This window comes from Ranitomeya imitator, chromosome 1 (genome assembly GCF_032444005.1).
Source record: "Ranitomeya imitator isolate aRanImi1 chromosome 1, aRanImi1.pri, whole genome shotgun sequence".
In the NCBI taxonomy this organism is placed as follows: domain Eukaryota; kingdom Metazoa; phylum Chordata; class Amphibia; order Anura; family Dendrobatidae; genus Ranitomeya; species Ranitomeya imitator.
Window position 1 is genome coordinate 276434262 of NC_091282.1, and position 19994 is coordinate 276454255.

The window sequence follows — 19994 nt, forward strand, 5'->3', positions numbered from 1 at the left end:
TCTGGTGATTGCTCCTTATTCATTCCCATTCCTAGAATTGTTCAATGTTTGTGAATGTTGGAGCTTCCTAGCATCTGACAGTGCTATCCTTAACACAAGAGCATGATCCTTACTGCGCCTAACCAGCAGCGACCGCCAGTATGGCGCCGCGTGCAATTAGAGAGCTTTCCTTACCTTTGTAAGGGTGGTTAGTGGCATCCGCCAGTGCGGCGCTGTACGCACTCTGTGCAGTAATCTTTAATTAGTCCTGACTAGGGTTGAGCGAAACGGGTCGAAATTTTTCAAAAGTCGCCGACTTTTGGCAAGGTCGGGTTTCATGAAACCCGACCCGACCCCAGTGTGGGGTCGGCCATGAAGTCGGCGATCTTTTGAATCTAGAATCGGAATTCCGATACCGATTCCCGATATGTTTAAGATATCGGGAATTGGTATCGGAATTCAGATTTAAGTGTAAAATAAAGAATTAAAATAAAAAATATCGCAATACTTACCCTCTGACGCGCCCTGGTACTAACCGGGAACCTTCCTTCCTTAGAATCAGCCTTCCAGGACCTTGTGGTGACGTCGCGGCTTGTGATTGGCCGCGCGGCCGCCCATGTGACCGCTCGCGCGACGAATCACAAGCCGCGACGTCACCGCGACGTCACCGAAGGTCCTGGAAGGGCTGATTCTTAGGAAGAAAGGCTGCCGGAAAGAAGCAGGGCGCGTCCGAGGGTGAGTCCGACGGTGAGCCGTAACATGGGCGGCCGCGCGGCCAATCACAAGCTGCGACGTCACCGCGACGTCACCGCAAGGTCCTGGAAGGCTGATTCTAAGGAAGGAAGGTTCCCGGTTAGTACCAGGGCGCGTCAGAGGGTAAGCATTGCGATATTTTTTATTTTAATTCTTTATTTTACACTAAAATATGGATCGCAGGGCCTGAAGGAGAGTTTCCGCTCCTTCAGACCCTGGGAACCATGGAAACCCAATGCACTGCATTGGGTTTCGGGTTTCGGCCGACCCCGACTTTTTTATAGGATCGGCCGATTTCACTCGACCCGACTTTTTCAAAAGTCGGGTTTCGTGAAACCCGACCCGATCCTATAAAAGTAAAGGTCGCTCAACCCTAGTCCTGACAACCTGTCAGTGTAGGGTGGGAACTACCACTTGATCTCAGCATCTGACTCAAGGCGTCCTCAGCCACATGCTCAAAAGCTACCGAGGGTCAGAGCGAGATCAATCACCAGCATAGCGGGGGTGAGTTTCAGGGATCCCACTAGCGTCCATCTGCTGCACCCTGTGACTGCTAATAGGGCACAGCATTTCCTTAGTTTCCCTGTGACTCTGTGAAGCAACAAAGTTTGCATCAGTTGATACCGAGTGATGGAACCCGAGTTTAGTCCGGTGTAGTATCGCCATATAGTGCTGCCATTACTTAGCAGCAGGTTCCATCTCTGCACGGTGGGCCCGGGCTGCAAACCTTTTATTATCTTTATATTTATTTGTTGCGTTCCACCAGCCCTAACATTATGCTAGTGCCAGGGTCTGTCTAGTAATGGTGGACGAACAGCGACTACAGTTTACATCCAGCAGCTGCAGGGCAGGTTGGCAGCTCTCAAGGATGTTACAGCAGTTGCTGTTCAGGCTACTAGCCTTGCTACAGCTAGTTTGTCCATTGCCACCCCTGCTCCAACATTATCCCGTCTCCCATTGCCAGACAAGTTTGCTGGTGACAGTAAGCTGTGTCGGGGATTCATGAGCCAGTGTGCTATACATCTTGAGTTCCTGGCTGCATGATTTCCCACCGAGCGAGCTAAGGTGGGATTTATTATATCCCTCCTGTCGGACAGGGGATTGGAGTGGGCTATGCCACTGCGTGAGCACGACAATCATGTGGTGCAGAGTGCTCTGCGGTTCTTGAACACTCTGAAACAGGTTTTTTGGGACCTCGTGTCACTTATGATACAGCTCTCCAACTGCTGGCATTGACACAGGGGTCATCCATGGTCAGCCATTTTTCTATCCACTTCCAGACTTTAGCATCTGAGCTGGAGTGGCCAGATAAAGTCATCATGCCTGTATTCTGGAGGGGACTAGCTGACCATGTGAATGATGCCTTGGCCACTAGGGAGATTCCTGCCACACTGGAGGAGCAAATAGCAATATCTACCCGCATCGACCTTCTTTTTAACAAGCAAAGGTTAGAGCGAGCCCAGTGTAGGCAGAGGTTTCGGCTGGCTCCCACCTTCACCAAACCTCTGGAATCTCCGGCCCAGGCGTCTGAGCCACTTGAGACCATGGAGGTGACATGAGCGGAGTTTAAGTCCTGGACCACTCGTGCACTCAAGGTCTGTCCTGTCTACCAGTAGCCGGGAAATTATGCCAGAAAATGTCCCCAGCGGTCAGGAAAACGTCAGCATCTAGTGGTTGTAGGAGGAGGTACACTAGGCATGGCGACATTTTCCTCCAAATTGTCCTTCAATGGGACAATTACCATAGGCCCATCCACTCATACGGTAGAGCTTTGAGTGGATTCTGGGGCGGAGGGCAACTTCATGTCTTCTGCCTTTGCCCAACAGCACGCAATATTGACCACTTGCCTGGTGCTGAGCCTCCCCGGGGTCGAGTCTACCCATTATCTTTCCCGGAGATGGAGGCATTCTCTCAGCACATCCAGGAGAATTTGGCAAGAAGATTCATTAGGAAGTCAGTGTCACCCGCCGGGCTGGGATCTTCTTCGTGCAGAAGAAGAATGAAGAATTTCGTCCCTGCATAGACTGCAGGCGTCTTAACGCCATAACCGTTAAGAATAAGTACCCTCTGCCACTTATATCTAAGCTCTTCGATAGGTTGCAGGGGGCGAGGGTATTTACGAAGCTTGATCTGCGGAGTGCTTATAACCTGATTTGCATCCGTGAGGGGGGCGAATGGAAGACGTCATTTAACACCAGGGACGGGCACTATGAATGACTGGTGATGCCCTTCAGGCTCTGTAATGCTCCTGTCGTTTTCGAAGACTTTGTGAACGATATCTTCTGGGAAATGCTCATCATCTCAGTCATAGTCTATCTGGATGATATTCTCATCTACTCTCCAGATATAGACTCCCACCGGAGAGATATTTGCAAAGTCTTTGACCTCTTATGGGCAATCTCCCTCTATGCCAAGTTGGAGAAGTGTGTGTTTGAGCAGGAGTCCTTGCTTTTCCTGGGCTATATCATCTCCGCCCATGGGTTGGCCATGGATCCTGCTAAGCTACAGGCTGTGATGGACTGGCAGGAACCCAGTTACTGAACCGCCGCACAACCTGCCCTACCCTCTCCTAGTGTTTCATCACCCATCCCCTGCAGACTGTGAGCCCTCGCGGGCAGGGTCCTCCCTCCTCATGTACTCGTGTGCCTTGTTATCTGCTCATGTTTAATGTATTTGTCTATATATGCCTCGTATTCACATGTAAAGCGCCATGGAATAAATGGCGCTATAAAAATGTATAATAATAATAATAACCCCATTCTCTCAAAGCGGTGCAGCGCTTTATGGGGTTCATCTATTATTATCGCCAGTTCATTCCCCACTTCTCAACCTTAGTAGCTCCAGTGGTTGCCCTCACCAAGAAGGGAGCTAATCCCAAATTGTAGTTGGAGGAGGTCTCCAACGCCTTCCTCTCTATCAAGTCAGACTTCACTAGCGCTCCCATTTTACATCGCCCTGATGTTGATAAACCATTTATAATGGAGGTGGATGCCTCTTCTTTCGGTGCTGGAGCAGTCCTCTTCCAGAAGGATGCTCAAGGTCGGAAGCATCCTTGCCTCTTCTCCTCCAAAACCTTCTCACCGGCGGAGATTAATTATTCAATAGTGGATAGAGAGTTGCTAGCCATGAAGTTAGCCTTTTCAGAGTGGAGACACCTCCTGGAGGGGGCTCACTATCCTTTTCAAGTATTCACCGACCACAAAAGTTTTGTATATTTACAAACCGCCCAACTCTCGCCACACCATATGGTCCCTGTTCTTCTCCCAGTTCCACTTCACCCTCCATTTTCTCTCCAGGGAGAAGAACACTCGTGCCGATGCACTCTCCCGCATCAGAGTAGGAGGAGCCTCGGCTTACTGTCCCTTCAGAGAGCCCGAGAACTGTGGCCCGGGTCTCTCTAGGGTCTGTGCCTCCAGGCAAGACTTTTGTTCCACCTAATTTGCAACCGGAGGTTCTCTCTTGGGCCCACTCCTCCAGGGTGGGTGGAGATTTTGGGACCAAGAGGACATCTGAACTCCTGGCGAGGATGTACTGGTGGCAGCATGAGGCCCATGACTTCGGAGACTATATTCGGGTGTGTGTCTCCTGCGCCAAGAATCAGTCTCCTCGGCAACGGCCTGCTGGGCTACTTTACCCCCTCCTGGTGGCAAACAAGCCCTGGGAAATGGTCGGGATAGACTTTGTGGTGGGCTTACCCAAGTCTCGTAGCTGCACCATTATCTGGGTAGTCACCGACCATTTTTCCAAAATGGTGCACTTGGTGCCTCTTCCACAACTACCTTCTGCACGAGCCTTGGTAGAGTTGTTTATTAAGCATGTTTTCCACCTACACAGCATGCCAGACAAAATTGTCAGTGACCGGGATCCCCAGTTTGCATCTTGGTTCTGGAGAGAGCTCTGTCGCCTACTCAGCATTGAGCTGAATTTCTCTTCAGTGTATCATGCTGAGACAAATGGGTTGGTTGAGAGGGCCAACCAGACTCTGGTCACATACTTGCGACATTTTGTTTTGGCCAGGCAGAATGACTGGGCATCCTTGCTACTATGGGCAGAGTTTATACTGAGCAACGCAGAAGCCGACTCCACTGGTCAGACTCCATTCCTCCTTAACTACGGCCAGCATCTGCGTGTCCCTGTGCCCATGCCCATGTCATCCACCGATTCTAGGGTGGCAGACTGGGTGGCGGAGGCATGTGACATTTGGGACCACACACAAGGAGAGAATGAGGGTCCCCGCCGATGGACATCTGTGCCCCGCTCTGACCTTTGCTCCTGGCGACTTAGTGTGGCACTCCATCTGTAACATCAGGATGCGAGTTGAGTCCACTAAGTTTGCGCCTCGCTACATTGGTCCCTTCAAGGTCCTGGAACAAGTCAACCCTGTGGTCCATCGGTTGGCCTTTCCTCCATGCCTAGGTATCATTGACACCTTTCATGTGTCCCTGCTTAAACCCGCTCACATGTCCCGGTTTTCTGAGTCATCTGCCGAGACATCGGGCTCGTCCACGGACGATTACGAGGTGAATGCTATTGTTGGGTGTAAGGAGATATATGGCAAAAAGTATTATCTGGTGGACTGGAAGGGTCATGGCCCAGAAGACAGGACCTGGGAGCCTATTGAGCACACTCGGGCTCCTCAGCTCATTGCTGCCTTTGAGCGTTTCGAGGCCCAAGGAGGGTGGGTAATTTTGGTGTCGAGTTCCCACCGCTGCACAGGGGGAATCTCAAACCATGTCCTCTGCAGTTTCCCATTCTTCCCCAGCCACAGTGGAGTCTGCTCAGCAGAGACGTCAGTCCCAGAATCTGGCTCAAGCTGATACTGTGCAGCTTGTTACTGCTGCTGTCCCAGGTTCAGCCTTTGTAACCAGCATTGATCAGTGGCGAGAAGACGTTCCAGGGACTAAGTCCTGCTTTTCATCTACTACAGTAAACATGCCCGTGGGACGACCTCTCAATGGAGGTTGGAGGTCACATTCTCAGGTCCTGTAGCGGCTCTGATTGGACCACTAGGAAGGTCCCGGAAGGCTACGTCTAAAAAAGGCTCGCATGGCCGCTCGGCCATGTGCTAGTATAAACCTGTAATTGTGTGTGTGTGATTGTATGCCTGTTATGGTGATTGCTCCTTAATCATTCCCATTCCTAGAGAGGTTGAATGTTCCCAAATGTTGGAGCTACCTAGCGCCTGACAGTTCTATCTTTAACACAAGAGCATGATCCTTACTTCGCCTAACCAGCAGCGACTGCCAGTGTGGCACGGTGTGCAATTAGATCACTTTCCTAACACTTATAAGAGTGGCTAGTGGCGTCCGCCAGAGCGGCGCTGTGCGCACTCTGTGCAGTAATCTTTAATTAGTCCTGACAACCAGTAATTGTAGGGTGGGTACTCCCACTTGATCTCAGCATCTGACTCAGGGCATCCTCAGGCGCAGGCTCAAAAGCCATCGAGGGTCAGAGCGGGATCAATCACCAGCATTGTGGGGTGAGTTTCATATACACACATTGGCCAGTAGATGGCAGTAACACACAGGACCACTGGAGCAAAACTACTGCTACATGACAACTGTCTCATTCAACAGCAGTAGAATGGGTACCGGGATACCACAACTACCACCCTGGCCACTTCACACACCATTGGTCTGGCATCTCGTGCAAACATGGCTTAGATATTTATTAGTAAGCTCAAGAATACACTAAAGGTGTATATTTTGTCAGGCTCTTTTCTTTTTTTTCTAGAGCAAATACCAAGGAAAATCATTAGTCCTATGAAAACATCTTTTTCATGAATTTTTTCCTTTCATACTACAGAAATATTTCACATTTTCTACATTACCTCTTTATTGTAATAATTCCTGGCTATGTTTCAAATGATTTTGCCCATCCTTGAACTGCTATGAAAGGAATGCTTGAATCACTCAGAAAAGTATCAGCAGAATAATTTTGAGCAAAAAGAGTTATTTTTTAGGATGCCTGTCCACTCTAGAATCAGTATCCCACATCCATATTCATGAAGATGTATCCTTCACTAAGTGCCCTTATGTTTCTTACAGTATACAAAATGTGTTGTTTTCCATTACAGATGTAGAAAGCATCAATTTTTATGTAAATTCCTTAGGATTTTATTATTCTGCATTGATAATACTTAAAAAAAACTGTGTGATGGTCATAGAGTACACTCAGCTGCAATATTATATACAACCATAGATTCAAAGTTATATTTGTTTTCTTTTTTAAATAAAAGGAACAAACTATTTTACCATATTTTAGGTCTAAGCAAAATATAAATGAGCACACTCTGAATTGTCCTATTATGCAATTATACACCCAAAGTATACATGTAGGGAAGGAAGGCACAGTACTGTCCAGCATCCAGCAGCAGTAGATTTTGATGACTTAGTAAAAATAGCACAAATATTGCTGCTAAAAAGTCAAACAACCTGGTTTCCTGGCATTGTGATGTATAACATGAATACATTTCAATGATTATTTGCTGTATAAAGTAAAGAAGGATCCAAATCCTACAAAAGCTGCACAATCTTGCCATCAACAAATATTGAGTTATCATACAATATAATTAAACTATATGGTGCTCACCTGGGTATACTACAGCAATGAAACAAAAAAGAATGCATTTGGAGCTTATATGCTGGCAGCTTCATCGATAAATATATATATATATATATATATATATATATATACATATACAGTTAGGTCCATATATATTTGGACAGATACAACATTTTTCTAATTTTGGTTATAGACATTACCACAATGAATTTTAAACAAAACAAATCAGATGCAGTTGAAGTTCAGACTTTCAGCTTTCATTTGAGGGTATCCACATTAAAATTGGATGAAGGGTTTAGGAGTTTCAGCTCCTTAACATGTGCCACCCTGTTTTTAAAGGGACCAAAAGTAATTGGACAGATTCAATAATTTGAAATAAAATGTTCATTTTTAGTACTTGGGTTGAAAACCCTTTGTTGGCATTGACTGCCTGAAGTGTTGAACTCATGGACATCACCAGATGCTGTGCTTCCTCCTTTTTGAAGCTCTTCCAGGCCTTCACTGCGGTGGTTTTCAGTTGCTGTTTGTTTGTGGGCCTTTCTGTCTGAAGTTTAGTCTTTAACAAGTGAAATGCATGCTCAATTGGGTTGAGATCAGGTGACTGACTTGGCCATTCAAGAATATTCCACTTCTTTGCTTTAATAAACTCCTGGGTTGCTTTGGCTTTATGTTTTGGGTCATTGTCCATCTGTAGTATGAAACGACGACCAATCAGTTTGGCTGCATTTGGCTGGATCTGAGCACACAGTATGTCTCTGAACACCTCAGAATTCATTCGGCTGCTTCTGTCCTGTGTCACATCATCAATAAACACTAGTGACCCAGTGCCACTGGCAGCCATGCATGCCCAAGCCATCACACTGCCTCCGCCGTGTCTTACAGATGATGTGCTATGCATTGGATCATGAGATGTACCACGCCTTTGCCATACTTTTCTCTTTCCATCATTCTGGTAGAGGTTGATCTTGGTTTCATCTGTCCAATGAATGTTCTTCCAGAACTGTGCTGGCTTTTTTAGATGTTTTTTAGCAAAGTCCAGTCTAGCCTTTTTATTCTTGATGCTTATGAGTGGCTGGCACCGTGCAGTGAACCCTCTGTATTTACTTTCATGCAGTCTTCTCTTTATGGTAGATTTGGATATTGATACGCCGACCTCCTGGAGAGTGTTGTTCACTTGGTTGGCTGTTGTGAAGGGGTTTCCCTTCACCATGGAGATTATTCTGCGATCATCCACCACTGTTGTCTTCCGTGGGCGCCCAGGTCTTTTTGCATTGATGAGTTCACCAGTGCTTTTTTTCTTTCTCAGGATGTACCAAACTGTAGATTTTGCCACTCCTAATATTGCAGCAATTTCTCGGATGGGTTTTTTTCTGTTTTCGCAGCTTAAGGATGGCTTGTTTCACCTGCATGGAGATCTCCTTTGGCCACATGTTTACTTCACAGCAAAACCTTCCAAATGCAAGCACCACACCTCAAATCAACTCCAGGCCTTTTATCTGCTTAATTGAGAATGACATAACAAAGGGATTGCCCACACCTGTCCATGTAATAGCCTTGAAGTCAATTGTCCAATTACTTTTGGACCCTTTAAAAACAGGGTGGCACATGTTAAGGAGCTGAAACTCCTAAACCCTTCATCCAATTTTAATGTGGATACCCTCAAATGAAAGCTGAAAGTCTGAACTTCAACTGCATCTGAATTGTTTTGTGTAAAATTCATTGTGGTAATGTCTCTAACCAAAACTAGAAAAATGTTGTCTCTGTCCAAATATATATGGACCTAACTGTATATAGCATTGTTCACATCAGTCTTGAAGAAGGGGCTTGTGGACATTAAAGATGGCTGTTTCATTGAAAGGTGTGCTCATGTTAATAAATCAAGCATGCCTTAAAAGTGGTGTGTGTCTCCGTGCAATTCACCTGAAACCTTATTCCCAGGGTACAGAAGTAGGATTTATGGTTTAAGGAGTGCCACATGGAGTAGTGGAAAAATGTTCCTTTTTTCGGGTCAAGAGGTTTGGCCTTTGCTAAATGAAGAAACCTTTCCATAAGTTTCCAAAACATATCCTTTTACTGTATTTAGACCACATCTAAAATATGGGATCAAGTTTTGGGCTCTACATTTAAAAAAGGACATTCAGAAATTAATGTTAGTTCCAAGGTGGGCAACTAGATTATTTCACGGGATGAAAGACCTCTGTAACCACAGGTTACAGTTAATTTAGTGACAAAAACAAACAATTGCTAGAGAAAGGTTGAACTTGATGGACCTAGATTAGGGTTAGGCGAAACGTATCGGACAAATTCAAAAATCGCCGACTTTCAGCAAAGTTGGGTTTCATGAAACCCGACCCGATCCTAGTGTGGGATCGGCTATGAGGTCGGCGATCTTCGCGCAAAATTCGCGTTTCGTATGACGCTTTCAGCGCCATTTTTTAGCCAATGAAGGAGGACGCAGAGTGTGGGCAGCGTGATGACATAGGTTCGGTCCCCACCATCTTAGAGAAGGGCATGACAGTGATTGGCTTGCTTTCTGAGGCATCACAAGGGCTATAAAGGGCGTGCACGCCGACCGCCATCTTGCTTCTGCTGATCGTAACATAGGGAGAGGTTGCCGCAGCTTCATCAGAAGAAGGGATATAGTTAGGGAGGGAAGATTAAGCCCCAAAACTGCTTGTGCTGTAGCGATTTCCAGTGTTCAACACCACCATTTGTTTGCAGGGACACTGGAGGCTATATTTTTGTGCATCAGCTCTGTAGCTTATTAGGCTGCCTTATAAGGCTCCCTGATAGCTGCATTGCTGTTTGCACGCCACTGTGCAAACCAAATGCCTTTTTAAAAGCAAAAATCCTGTTGCTCCTTTCTTCAGTTATCTTGTTTATTTGTCCACACTTTTCTGTGCAGCAGTACTTTTTATTGCTGCCATACTTTTCCTGAGATCATTGTAGGGAGATTGAAATTGTACTACAGTCCTTGTATTTTTTCATATATCTTCCAGCCACTTTCTGCCACCGGATCGATTCAAAGTGACAGGAGACAGCATTTGTCCAGTATGGTTCCGAACTACTTTTCCTCCCTTATCGATGTTCTCCCTCACAGGTCATTCCCCTTTGATTACTGGGCATCTAAAATAGACAAAAAAGAGGGAAGAAGCCAGCACTGCTTATGGTCAGAACGCAATAACTGAAGTGCAATTGCATATAAATTCTAACTGTATTTCAAATATGAGACATTTAGCAAACAATTGATCAATTCTTTGAGCTACCCCGCCACTTCACGGCAATCTCATAATGGGGCAGTCCTAATCTTCGTATTTTATTTACGTTGTGCCATTATGGCCTCCTGAATGTATAAAGAGTATAAAAAAAATTAAAAAAAAAGGACCACATTAAATGCTAACTGTACCTGGAGCATTTTCAGAATCACTCCCTTGGTGCCAGGAAAGGCAAGCGCAGGTAAAGGCCGATCAGGTCCAGTGCGGACATTTCAGATCTGGCTTCCACACTGCCAAACCCGCACCAAAGATGAAGGGTGAGACAGGCTGAGACACAGGTGCACAATTAACTTGAGCCTGAGGCGGGGCAGGGCTGCTGTGTGTGCACAGCAGCCTATCAATCACAGTGAACACAGAAAGAATGGCGCACATAACCCAGCGTGCGCGGCAACAGTGGTGGTCAGCCACATACCAATGCAAAGCAAAAAAGAGGGAAGAAGCCAGCACTGCTTATGGTCAGAACGCAATAACTGAAGTGCAATTGCATATAAATTGTAACTGTATTTCAAATATGAGACATTTAGCAAACAATTGATCAATTCTTTGAGCTACCCCGCCACTTCACGGCAATCTCATAATGGGGCAGTCCTAATCTTCGTATTTTATTTACGTTGTGCCATTATGGCCTCCTGAATGTATAAAGAGTATAAAAAAAAAAAAGGACCACATTAAATGCTAACTGTACCTGGAGCATTTTCAGAATCACTCCCTTGGTGCCAGGAAAGGCAAGCGCAGGTAAAGGCCGATCAGGTCCAGTGCGGACATTTCAGATCTGGCTTCCACACTGCCAAACCCGCACCAAAGATGAAGGGTGAGACAGGCTGAGACACAGGTGCACAATTAACTTGAGCCTGAGGCGGGGCAGGGCTGCTGTGTGTGTGCACAGCAGCCTATCAATCACAGTGAACACAGAAAGAATGGCGCACATAACCCAGCGTGCGCGGCAACAGTGGTGGTCAGCCACATACCAATGCAAAGCAAAAAAGAGGGAAGAAGCCAGCACTGCTTATGGTCAGAACGCAATAACTGAAGTGCAATTGCATATAAATTCTAACTGTATTTCAAATATGAGACATTTAGCAAACAACTGATCAATTCTTTGAGCTACCCCGCCACTTCACGGCAATCTCATAATGGGGCAGTCCTAATCTTCGTATTTTATTTACGTTGTGCCATTATGGCCTCCTGAATGTATAAAGAGTATAAAAAAAAAAAAAAAGGACCACATTAAATGCTAACTGTACCTGGAGCATTTTCAGAATCACTCCCTTGGTGCCAGGAAAGGCAAGCGCAGGTAAAGGCCGATCAGGTCCAGTGCGGACATTTCAGATCTGGCTTCCACACAGCTCCAGGTACAGTTCGCATTTAATGTGGTCCTTTTTTTTTTTTTTTAATACATTCAGGAAGCCATAATGGCACAACGTAAATAAAATACGAAGATTAGGACTGCCCCATTATGAGATTGCCGTGAAGTGGCGGGGTAGCTCAAAGAATTGATCAATTGTTTGCTAAATGTCTCATATTTGAAATACAGTTAGAATTTATGTGCAATTGCACTTCAGTTATTGCGATCTGACCATAAGCAGTGCTGGCTTCTTCCCTTTTTGTTTTTGCTTTGCATTGGTATGTGGCTGACCACCACTGTTGCCGCGCACGCTGGGTTATGTGCGCCGTTCTTTCTGTGTTCACTGTGATTGATAGGCTGCTGTGCACACACACAGCAGCCCTGCCCCGCCTCAGGCTCAAGTTAGTTGTGCACCTGTGTCTCAGCCTGTCTCACCCTTCATCTTTGGTGCGGGTTTGGCAGTGTGGAAGCCAGATCTGAAATGTCCGCACTGGACCTGATCGGCCTTTACCTGCGCTTGCCTTTCCTGGCACCAAGGGAGTGATTCTGAAAATGCTCCAGGTACAGTTCGCATTTAATGTGGTCCTTTTTTTTTTTTTCTTTTTTATACATTCAGGAAGCCATAATGGCACAACGTAAATAAAATACGAAGATTAGGACTGCCCCATTATGAGATTGCCGTGAAGTGGCGGGGTAGCTCAAAGAATTGATCAATTGTTTGCTAAATGTCTCATATTTGAAATACAGTTAGAATTTATGTGCAATTGCACTTCAGTTATTGCGTTCTGACCATAAGCAGTGCTGGCTTCTTCCCTTTTTGTTTTTGCTTTGCATTGGTATGTGGCTGACCACCACTGTTGCCGCGCACGCTGGGTTATGTGCGCCGTTCTTTCTGTGTTCACTGTGATTGATAGGCTGCTGTGCACACACACAGCAGCCCTGCCCCGCCTCAGGCTCAAGTTAGTTGTGCACCTGTGTCTCAGCCTGTCTCACCCTTCATCTTTGGTGCGGGTTTGGCAGTGTGGAAGCCAGATCTGAAATGTCCGCACTGGACCTGATCGGCCTTTACCTGCGCTTGCCTTTCCTGGCACCAAGGGAGTGATTCTGAAAATGCTCCAGGTACAGTTCGCATTTAATGTGGTCCTTTTTTTTTTATACATTCAGGAAGCCATAATGGCACAACGTAAATAAAATACGAAGATTAGGACTGCCCCATTATGAGATTGCCGTGAAGTGGTGGGGTAGCTCAAAGAATTGATCAATTGTTTGCTAAATGTCTCATATTTGAAATACAGTTAGAATTTATGTGCAATTGCACTTCAGTTATTGCGTTCTGACCATAAGCAGTGCTGGCTTCTTCCCTTTTTGTTTTTGCTTTGCATTGGTATGTGGCTGACCACCACTGTTGCCGCGCACGCTGGGTTATGTGCGCCGTTCTTTCTGTGTTCACTGTGATTGATAGGCTGCTGTGCACACACACAGCAGCCCTGCCCCGCCTCAGGCTCAAGTTAGTTGTGCACCTGTGTCTCAGCCTGTCTCACCCTTCATCTTTGGTGCGGGTTTGGCAGTGTGGAAGCCAGATCTGAAATGTCCGCACTGGACCTGATCGGCCTTTACCTGCGCTTGCCTTTCCTGGCACCAAGGGAGTGATTCTGAAAATGCTCCAGGTACAGTTCGCATTTAATGTGGTCCTTTTTTTTTTTTTTTTTTTTATACATTCAGGAAGCCATAATGGCACAACGTAAATAAAATACGAAGATTAGGACTGCCCCATTATGAGATTGCCGTGAAGTGGCGGGGTAGCTCAAAGAATTGATCAATTGTTTGCTAAATGTCTCATATTTGAAATACAGTTAGAATTTATGTGCAATTGCACTTCAGTTATTGCGTTCTGACCATAAGCAGTGCTGGCTTCTTCCCTTTTTGTTTTTGCTTTGCATTGGTATGTGGCTGACCACCACTGTTGCCGCGCACGCTGGGTTATGTGCGCCGTTCTTTCTGTGTTCACTGTGATTGATAGGCTGCTGTGCACACACACAGCAGCCCTGCCCCGCCTCAGGCTCTAGTTAGTTGTGCACCTGTGTCTCAGCCTGTCTCACCATTCATCTTTGGTGCGGGTTTGGCAGTGTGGAAGCCAGATCTGAAATGTCCGCACTGGACCTGATCGGCCTTTACCTGCGCTTGCCTTTCCTGGCACCAAGGGAGTGATTCTGAAAATGCTCCAGGTACAGTTCGCATTTAATGTGGTCCTTTTTTTTTTTTTTTTTTATACATTCAGGAAGCCATAATGGCACAACGTAAATAAAATACGAAGATTAGGACTGCCCCATTATGAGATTGCCGTGAAGTGGCGGGGTAGCTCAAAGAATTGATCAATTGTTTGCTAAATGTCTCATATTTGAAATACAGTTAGAATTTATGTGCAATTGCACTTCAGTTATTGCGTTCTGACCATAAGCAGTGCTGGCTTCTTCCCTTTTTGTTTTTGCTTTGCATTGGTATGTGGCTGACCACCACTGTTGCCGCGCACGCTGGGTTATGTGCGCCGTTCTTTCTGTGTTCACTGTGATTGATAGGCTGCTGTGCACACACACAGCAGCCCTGCCCTGCCTCAGGCTCAAGTTAGTTGTGCACCTGTGTCTCAGCCTGTCTCACCCTTCATCTTTGGTGCGGGTTTGGCAGTGTGGAAGCCAGATCTGAAATGTCCGCACTGGACCTGATCGGCCTTTACCTGCGCTTGCCTTTCCTGGCACCAAGGGAGTGATTCTGAAAATGCTCCAGGTACAGTTCGCATTTAATGTGGTCTTTTTTTTTTTTTTTTTTTTATACATTCAGGAAGCCATAATGGCACAACGTAAATAAAATACGAAGATTAGGACTGCCCCATTATGAGATTGCCGTGAAGTGGTGGGGTAGCTCAAAGAATTGATCAATTGTTTGCTAAATGTCTCATATTTGAAATACAGTTAGAATTTATGTGCAATTGCACTTCAGTTATTGCGTTCTGACCATAAGCAGTGCTGGCTTCTTCCCTTTTTGTTTTTGCTTTGCATTGGTATGTGGCTGACCACCACTGTTGCCGCGCACGCTGGGTTATGTGCGCCGTTCTCTGTGTTCACTGTGATTGATAGGCTGCTGTGCACACACACAGCAGCCCTGCCCCGCCTCAGGCTCAAGTTAGTTGTGCACCTGTGTCTCAGCCTGTCTCACCCTTCATCTTTGGTGCGGGTTTGGCAGTGTGGAAGCCAGATCTGAAATGTCCGCACTGGACCTGATCGGCCTTTACCTGCGCTTGCCTTTCCTGGCACCAAGGGAGTGATTCTGAAAATGCTCCAGGTACAGTTCGCATTTAATGTGGTCCTTTTTTTTTTTTTTTTTTTTTTTATACATTCAGGAAGCCATAATGGCACAACGTAAATAAAATACGAAGATTAGGACTGCCCCATTATGAGATTGCCGTGAAGTGGCGGGGTAGCTCAAAGAATTGATCAATTGTTTGCTAAATGTCTCATATTTGAAATACAGTTAGAATTTATGTGCAATTGCACTTCAGTTATTGCGTTCTGACCATAAGCAGTGCTGGCTTCTTCCCTTTTTGTTTTTGATCTAAAATAGACACCTGGCCTGAATTGGCAGAATATGCATTACAGGAGCTCGCTTGCCCTGCTTCTAGTGTGCTATCAGAAAGAGTCTTCAGTGCTGCTGGTTCAATACTGACCAAAAATGATCTAACCTTCATTAAAATGAACCAATCATGGATTTCAAATTATTTTGCCCCACCTTCTCCTGCTGACACGTAGCTTGCCTGAAAAATGTCTTGCTTTTGGCCTCCTCTAACTGACTTCTCCAATTCCTCCATTTGCAGCTGCTGAATGTCCACCATAGGCCATTTTTATACCTCCCTAAATGGGCTGACTCCCCCCACAGGGCCGTGGTCACCACCTGGCGCAAGCACCAGTGTGAGTGCCGTTTGCCTGGACAGGTGGGTGCGCCCACTCTTGGGCAACGGCACTGGCACAGGGTCCCTCCTAGTTCAATAAAGTGTCTCTGACGGTGGTGGTGCACAACCAACACCAGACACACCGTCGTAATATGAGGGGCCCTGTGCCAGTACCGCCACCCACGAGAGAGTGTTCCCCCCAGCTCGAACAGTGCTCTACCACTTGCAATACTTACCTCTCCCTGCTCCACCACTGTGTAGTCTGTGCTGTTAAATCCTTCAATAGCACTGCCAATACAAATTTGTTGAAATGATAGAAGATAGTTAAAATATACAGGGGCCCTGGCCTCCATTTAGACCAGTTAATATTTTGCACCTACTACCACTGTCTGCTACTCAGCAGAGGAGCCCACCCCAGTACCTAGCTATGCCGCCTGTTTAGTCCTGTTACCAATTTTGAACTGATTTTAGCCTACTTTTGTATTTGGTCTACTAACCGTGTCTGCGCCACTCATTACAGTTGTCCTCCACTGAACAAAGCTAGGCCGCCTGTTTAGTCCTGTTACTAATTTTGAACTGCATTTAGCCTATTTTTTTATTGTGGACCTACAAACTGTGTCTGCGCCACTCATTGCAGTTGTCCTCCACTGAACAAAGTTATGTTGCCTGTTTAGTTCTATTACCAATTTTGTACTGCATTTAGCCTACTTTACTATTTGGGCCTATATCTGTGTTTCCTCCTCATCCTGCCCATTGCCCAGCCACTGCTAGATGAGTCTGCTGGTACATTGACCCAGACCACTACATTCCCCTTGCACTCTACACAGCCTGAATCTGACCCTGCTGAAAGTCAACAAGTGCCCCCCCCCTGCTTGCTCAGGATCAGAGCACTTGCAAAGTTGAAATACTTACCTCTCCCTGCTCCACCGCCGTGATGTATTCCGCGTTTCCTGGGCCCACGAAAATCTTGAGCCAGCCCTACCCCCCCACAACTTTAGCCAAATGACCCCCTGTTTTCAATGCCTAACTATTATTATAAAGTAAATTAAGATTGACAAGCTTAAGAAATAAGAATTTATGTTTTTGGCATTAAAATGGGCACTGTAGGTGTTTTATCTCCTTTAAGTTGGTGTTGGCTCTGTGTAGAAGCCATTGTGGATCTGGTTTTTTGCCTTTGAGGTGGTATGACCTAGAGTCTTGGGGGTTCAGACTTGTTCCATGCGTGCTTTGGGACACCAGGTTCAGTCACCCTACTGTCATAGTGGTGTGTCATGCCACTGCATCTTTGCAGTCAAAAATTTACTGAGAGGTTTGCCATGATGTACCAGTGGGCTTTATACAGGTTGATCAAAATGTTAAACTGGCAGACATTATTACAGGATTGGGGCTCAGAAGGGTGACATTATTACAGGATGGGGGCTAGAATTAGGGAAAATATTACATTGTGGGTGACATTATTACAGGAAAGGGGACAGGAAGAGAAAGTATTGCAGGATAGGGGCAAGTACAGAAGACCTTATTGGAGGATAGGGGCCAGGACAGAGAACTGTTAATGTAAGGGGACCAATTGGGGTACATATTACTCTATGGGGCCAATTGGGGGGGACTATATTACTGTTTAGGGTCAGTTGGACAAAACTTTTATTGTTTGGGGCCAGACTGGAGGGCACTAATATTACACAATGGGAAACATTAATAACTTCTCCATTTTGGCCCATACATTATTAATTTATTGAGCCACAATGTTAAATGTTTAAACTGTATAGAGGCATACATTGTGGATGCTATTATTGTATATTGGCAGAAATGGTGGATTTTATTACTATATTATTGTCACTGGAGAGGGGCATAAATGTTGTATTTGAGCACAAATAGACATTACTACTGTTTTGAGGCACAAAGTGGAATTACATTATAATGTATGGGGCCCCAAAAGGAGAAATATATATTAATATTGTATGGGGGTTATGGAAGGTGATATTTCTAGATTGAGGTACTCACAAATGGAGACATTGATATTTTAATATATTTTATTTTTGTGGATACAGTTACAGTAAGAGTACAAATAGAAGGTACTGTTATTGTGTAGAGAACCAGGTAAAAAGGGAAGAAAAGAATGAAGAAATCTGTCCCCAATGTAAGTGCTCAGCGTAGAGAACTGAATAAGTGTGATCCCAAACATTATGTAAAATGTTTCCAATAAAATCTTCAGCTCCATCCACAAAAATAGCAGGTCACTACTCAGGTCCATCACGTATCAATGAAAATATAAGGGGCTTCCATATTAGTGGCAGTACAAAGGCTATGGAAAAGCGTTATGTCTCCTCATACTCCAAAAGAAATTCAGCGAATTCTGCACTCCCAAATCCAAATGCCCCCCACCCACGCAGTTCTGAGCCCAAGTGTGCTAAACCACATTTAGCGTCCACATGACATTTCTGTAATGATGAGAGCCTGCCTAATTTATGGGTGCTTGTCTCCAAAAGCAAAAGCTGGGCATAGTATACTGGTTATTAAAACATAGTGGTCACTACAACCTACTGGGCGTTACAATGGCAATTTTCTCAGTAACAATCACTGCTGCTTGTTTCTGGAAAACAACCCCGGAATCAAAATCGTCACTACACCTGTAGATAAATTCCCAATAGAGTATAATTTCCAAAATGGGGTCATTTAAGGGGGAATTTTGCTCTTCTTAGGGGCTCTGCATATGGAGTCCGCAAACTATTCTAGGATAATCTGGGCTTTAGGAGGGCTATTAGTGTTCCATTCGTCCCGAGTTTTGCCATATGGCTAAGCAGTACAATACAACTACATATGGGGTATTTCTACAATAATAGAAACTGTGGGACAAATTTTGTTGCCTTTTTTAACAATTTTTCCTTGTGAAAATGTAAAATCTGATGATAAAACAAATTTTTAGTGGTAAAACTGTAATTATTTTTTCTTCACTACCCAATGTTATAAAATTATGTGTCACACCTGTGGTGTCAATATGATCACTGCAGCCCTAGATTAACAAATCAAGAAATGTAGCTTGTAAAATGGGTCACTTATGACCGGTTCTGCTGTTCTGGAACCTCAGAGGCTCTCAGTGGGTCATTACACCTGCAAACGATAACAGTAAAATCTGCGCTAAAATTTGGCGCTCCTTCCCTTTTGAGTTTGCACTGTGCCTGAAAAGTATTTCCTGTTTACATGTAGGGTATTGGTGCACTCAGGAGAAATTTTTACAACAAATGGTCCATTTTTCCTATTAGCCATTAGAAAAATTAAAAACTTGGGGCTAAAACAACATTTTATTCTTAAAAATGTAATTATTCTTTCTTCACCACCCAATAGAATAAAATTCACTGGACCCTTAGATGAAATCACTGGGGAGTGTAGTTTGTAAATTGAGGTCATATATGGAGAATTTCTGAAGTTCTGGCACCTCAGGGGCTCTGCCAATATGACATAGCACCCTCCAACCATTCCAGCAAAATCTTAGCTTCAATATGGTGCTTCTTTCCTTCTGAGCTTTGCATGGTGTATAAAAAGTAGTTTTTGACCACATTTGGGCTATCTATGTCCTCAAGAGAAAATGTACATTTCAATTTTCTCCTGCTATCCTTGTGAAAATGAAAAAATTTGAGGCTAAAACAACCAATATTCACAAATCAACGTAGTGAAATTCTGTGAAGCACCTGGGGGTTCAAGAAACTCACCACATGTCAAGTAAAGTAGTTTGAGGAGTCTAGTTTCCAAAATGGGATCACTTTGGGAGCAGGGTGGATTTGATTTAAATCTAACTGATTTAAATCACGATTTAAATCACTAGTCAGTAAGGCTTGATTTAAATCAGTGATTTAAATCAAAGTTTCTACCTAACTGAATTTGACTCCGCAGAGGTCCCAGCCTCTTCTTCAAGGCAAAAATGTTACAACATGAACAGAGTTGAGAAAAAGACCTTAATCCTATTGTTCTACAAACCTATGAATACAGAATCAACCCCTTCACTGCCAAGTCCAAGAAGTTAGACAATATGTTTCTGATTGTTTGGAGTGGAATAGATCTGCACAACACAAGAAGAATGTGAATCTAAATGTGAGGAGGAGGAAGGGCAAGCAGACAAGAAAATGAAAGTGAAACTTTGAGC